Raw genomic sequence first — 5,500 nt, forward strand, 5'->3', positions numbered from 1 at the left:
CAGGAAAAAAAAAAGAAGAAATCCTCAACTACATGTTGAATTGAAGAATAAAAGATCAAGAAGGACTCTGTTAAATTGGACAAATGAAGTGGAGGAAAAAGGTGGCATCGACACGACATTATGATCCAAGAGGCTGGATACAGACACCAGTGATATCATTATTAAGTAGAAGTATAAGTTACCTCTGTTCCTGAAATGGCATCATCTTGAACCTGCGAATGAATCTTAGACAAATTGTTCATGTTATGAATAGGCATCAGTTATGAGAGCTATATGATGACTAGGACAACAAAACAAATGATAGAATCATAGAAGAGCCAAAACTAAATAAATTTTACATTCATAGGTATATAGAAACAAATAAAGTACAATCTACAAAAATCCATGATTCAGTTACAATGTTACATTAAGATCTATATCACTTTCGCTACTTATTACAGTTTTCCGATACCTAAAACAGTTACTGCAGCCATAGACCATTTGAGTCGCCTAATTTTATATTTTGAGGAGCCCCTTCCCATCAAAGTGCTTGATCTCATAATGTTTCAGGGTACCAGGATCAACACAGTTAATTACCACTGCAACACCATCAGGGTTCCCCCTTTGCTTGTAAAAGGAGGTAATACCGCACACCTTGCAGAAGATGTGCTTTGCTGAATGCGTGCCAAAGGTGTAGGTGGTCAGGAACTGCTCGGACTCTTCCATGAGCTTGAACTTGTCGTTTGGGACAACAAAATGGGTGGTGCCTCTCATCGAACAGTTGGAGCAATTGCAGGTGCACCCAACAACACTTGGTGGGGCCTCTATTTGCCATCTGACTCGCTTGCAGTGGCATCCACCATTATGAATGACAGTTTCCACACTCATCCTGTAAGAATTCAGACATGATATGAACTATGTCAATTAGAAGTTTGTAAGCTTGCACATTTTCTACGAAAACAATGAAACTAGGAGGGCTAATAAATGTTGGAGTATTTTCCCTCAAAAAAAAAAAATGTCAGAGACCTGCACAAAGTTGCTCTTCATCCCAAGAGGAGACATTATTAACTTTAACACTATTTAGTATAGAAAGACAATTTATTATTTCTCAGGAAAAACAATGTAATATTGAAACAAATATTTGCACAAGGGATGTGCAAAGGCATGCTAGTTCAAACCCCATCATCTACCACAGCAACACATGCAGCAGTCAATAGTATTGTCATATATAAAGTCCATTGTCTTTCCAAGAAGATCAGTCATCATATCTGTTCTTCTTTGGGTATTTGATCTAGAATCGATGCATAGTTTTGAGAAATACATTGGCGTACAGGACTACAGGGCTCATATTCACATGAAGTGGAGGTCGCAGTTTGCCTCCAGAAAGAAGTAAACTGAGTGAAATTAATTGACAGCCGCTTGGAGCTAGCAGCACCTAGCTTGCACGAGTGACTGTGCTTCCATCTTTTGATGAGTAAAAGAGGACCCATGGTTTTCAAGCTTCCTATGGTGAAACTATCAAACATGATTGTCAACCTTAAGGAATGGAACAAAATGGTTATCTGTATATCAAATATCCACATTGGAAGCTACTCTTCAAGGAAGCACTAGAACTCAAATCTAAAGAAGAGATATACGAGTTGAATGATATCAATCAAGCAGTTCAATGATTAATAATCAGCGCTTATCCTCAGGCAAGAGACGTCAAACAGCATCAGAGATCCTGAGTCCAGTAGGTTAGGATGGAGATTGAAGTATCATCTTACCACCAAAGCCCTGAGAGCCAAAGGTGACATGATTACAGAAACAACAATAATCCAACTCTGAATGCAGGACACGGAGCACTATTCTGCACGTTGTACTTATTCAAGAATTCAAGAACTTTCATCTTGATACATGATGGTAATGAACTAACATAGCTGATGCTGCAACCAAGAAAACTAGTTAATCTGTCCTGAAGTTTCTAACAAATATATTGCTTCACCCTAACAAGGTGGATTTTAAAGATTTCTGGTGCACTGGGTTAAATGATGCAGAATCCCATTAGACAACTCTTAAGAAGCAAGGCATCTTCCTGAGATCAGAATCATACCTTTGCGGACCAAACTTTTCTTTCTTTTCTTTCTTTCTTTTTTTGATAGAAATCAAAGTGGAAATTTTGAAAAACCTAGCATACTGTTTACATGCAATACACAAGATATGCTACAACTTCTGTCAACCGAGGCCAGTGCTCAAAACCTGATTCACCATATGCATGGTTGAGAACCGAAGAAGAATTTCATGAGAAATAAAAGAGAAATGAACAAAACGCATGATATTCTAGCTTGCAGCCTATTTATGACTGAGGAACATGAGATTTTCTCATAAAATGAAATTGACAAAATTAACGAATTGGGTATGGCTCTGCCCGTCCTTTCTTCTCAAAAAATCTTGCAGAACATCACTTATATTTTCCTATCAATGATCCTGTCTCGCATTGGTTTGATTGTTCCAGAGGGACAAGGCTTGGGATCAGAAATTCCTTAACAAATTGAATGCTTCTAGTCGCGAAGGCCTACAAACTCATTAAATATCGATGACTCCAAACCATATGAGCATGAAAATTATCTCTATAAACTCAGAGTTCAAAAGCAACCAAGAATATGTACTTAACTGTAAGAAAGGAATGAAAATATAGAACGAAAGGAAGCATATTTCCCTAGAAGTATAGGCTGAGAAACAGAGAATGGATCCAAAGAAGTTAAGGGAGGATGGTTGGATGCCGAGAGAAAGAACTTACCTGGAGAAGGAGAATAGTTGCTCACGAACCCTGAAGAGGAGATTGGCTTGATGGGATGAAGCCTACGTCACTTCCTTTTATACCCTTGAGCATGGGGAAAGTGCAGAAGTGAAAGCTGAATATTCACACCAACTCATTTGGTTAATGGTTACGGAGGAGAGGAGAGAAAAAGCATGGTCAACCAAAAGAATAAAGGAATATATATGGTATTTAAATAGAGTTTCTAAATAAAATATATGAAAAATATAACTTTTTATAAAAATAAAATTTTTATATTTAATAAAAAATATATGAAATATAAAAAAATTAAAAAAAATTAATTTTAAGGTTTTAGATAGAATGAAGTAAAATTTTTCCTTTATTAAGTATGTATATAACTTTTCTAAAAAGTTATATACTCAACCAAATATTAGACATTCTTTAATATGACATTTTCTCATGGTCAACCAAGCATCAGCATTTCAAAAAAATATTTTAATAACAAAAAAAAATTTCACAAACCAAACGGGTCGAAAAAAATGATGAAATTGTCTTCAACAGGTGATATCACCTACAACTTGTTGCTGGATCTTTTCCGTGACACATGGTTTGTTCACAATAAACTAATAAAATTCTCAACAATATCTGATAAGAGATGGCCTTGATCATTGCAGAATTAGAATTTAGCAGTGAAATGCCTCTATTTTTCTTTTGGTTAGGTGGTCGATAACTATAGCACGCGTAAGAGGGAGTGTAATGTGCTAATAGAACTTAAACTAACCATCTTAAGAAAATTATGCATTAGTTCAGTCAAAGTTAGTACTTCTAGCCGGCAGAATGGACCACCAGACATAAAATTTTAGCTTGCATACTTCTAAAAATTTTATGGATCAACTCTTTGATAGCTATCACAGAGAGACACCTGAATTCACTGGCTTAGCACAAGCCCGGAGTCAGTACTGGTTGCCATGTGTTCAAAATAGAACTTGTAGCGAGGAATTGAAACTTTAGGTGTGAGAACGTGAAAACGCTAGGGGAAATTTATGTAAAACACCCCATAGGACAACAAATTGTTATGATGAAATTGAAATATGGGCAACAATAGCAATATTCTCATGATTATCGACAAGATTGTTAAATTATTCAGAAATTTTTCCATATCATCTAATGCATTGGATTATTCTCGAATAATTAGATTGATTATGAATTACTTGATTATGATTTATTCACGAGTAACTCGAGGAATGCTCATGAACTACAAGTTATTATTGTTGTCTTTTGTTACCCGTAATGGTTCTGTTTCTATCTTTGCTGTTGAAGCTCTTCTAAATATGGAAGTATATTTATAAATGCATATTTGATTATTTTTATTTCCATATTTTCAAACTTTACATAAACTTTGTGTTTTGCTTGAAAATATTTCCTCTAATCGCACTAATATAAAATGCCAAACTTGGGAAGATTCAGTTAACTTTTCGAGGCGGCATGGAACATTTAGAAGTTATTTTTCCGACAAGAAAACATATTCTTGACTAATTCTTACATTGGTTCATTATTTCATGGTTTAACTTGTGCTTTTGGCTCATCAATAGCTAGATTTGTGTTAGAAATCGCTCAAGATTTGTGTGGAGCCATATTTTGGTACTAAAGAATGATTTACCTTCCTTTTCATGAATCCACCATTAGATCATCCACTGTATAGCTCTCAAAGCATTTTGAACTCCATTCATCCACTTGCATTGATCTCGAAGCAACCAATAATGGATTCACGCGAACGATGGTGAATCCTTCCTTCGTTGTGAAAGGTACAAACCCAATCCCTTGCCACACAGCACAAATAGTTAGTTGTGACTCTGGGAATTAGTGCAATATATGGGAATGGTTCAATACTGAGCTACCGAGCCATAAATAAGTAGGCTTGATTGCTTGAATAACCTTTTATGAACTCTCACAGGGGTCCAAATCATTTTCTTTGCATGGTAGATCAAGTGGTGGTAATTGAAATACATACCAAACTAGTGTCAAAGGGGCTACTCGCATGTGTGTTTGGGAGGAACTAAAGGCGAATAAAATTTTTCATGGCCATCTTCGGGTAGGCTATAAATTCAAATTGGAGTTCAGGATAGAAAGGTGACGAAGAAACAAAAGCACAAGCCAAAGAGTCTGTGTGTGTGAGAGAGAGAGAAAGAGAGGGAAGGGGTGAGGCGTTCAGAAATTATTCAAGCGATCAATAAGGTGGACCTTTGGCTAAGGTTAGGCTAAGGTGGGTTAGTCCCTCTTTAGTTATTGTTGGGTGATGACGAAGTGGGGCTTCACCAGTCTAAATTTGTGCTTTTTCTTCTTTCTTTGTTGTCAGCTCTTTAGTTTCCTTCTTGCAAGGCTCTTCATGCATCTTTCTATCATTTCATTTCCTTAATAAACTGGTAATGGCAGAAGAATAAGAAGAAGAAGAAATAAAAAAGGAGTTATCCTTGTCGCAACTAGTGAAATCAAGTTCTGGTAGTCATACGTAGAATATTAGTTAGGTTGAAGGTAGATGACTTAATGCCTATTGTCACGCTCCAAACCCAGCACTCGGGTCCGGTACGCGACCGGCCGCATGAGCCCTAGAGCAGTGCCCTAAAGATCATGTAAGGCCTATAATTAACACAAATTCCAATAAATCCATAATTAATTTAGTAATTCAAATAAATAAATCCGACATGTCCAAATAAACAAATTAGTTCAATTACAAGATCTTCAAATGTTTATCGACATCAAAGA

The 5,500-nt window shown here is 36.3% G+C and overlaps 1 long non-coding RNA gene across 1 annotated transcript; it reads right to left on the reverse strand.

Moving 5' to 3' along the window:
- Positions 1-298: 298 nt before the first annotated feature.
- LOC103695915 lies at positions 299-2,903 on the reverse strand. The gene is made up of 2 exons (XR_602322.4): positions 2,759-2,903; positions 299-868 (listed from the first exon to the last, which is right to left on the reverse strand). It is a non-coding gene; the product is annotated as an uncharacterized LOC103695915 (long non-coding RNA).
- Positions 2,904-5,500: the final 2,597 nt, after the last annotated feature.

The sequence above is a fragment of the Phoenix dactylifera genome, chromosome 8, assembly GCF_009389715.1.
Source record: "Phoenix dactylifera cultivar Barhee BC4 chromosome 8, palm_55x_up_171113_PBpolish2nd_filt_p, whole genome shotgun sequence".
In the NCBI taxonomy this organism is placed as follows: domain Eukaryota; kingdom Viridiplantae; phylum Streptophyta; class Magnoliopsida; order Arecales; family Arecaceae; genus Phoenix; species Phoenix dactylifera.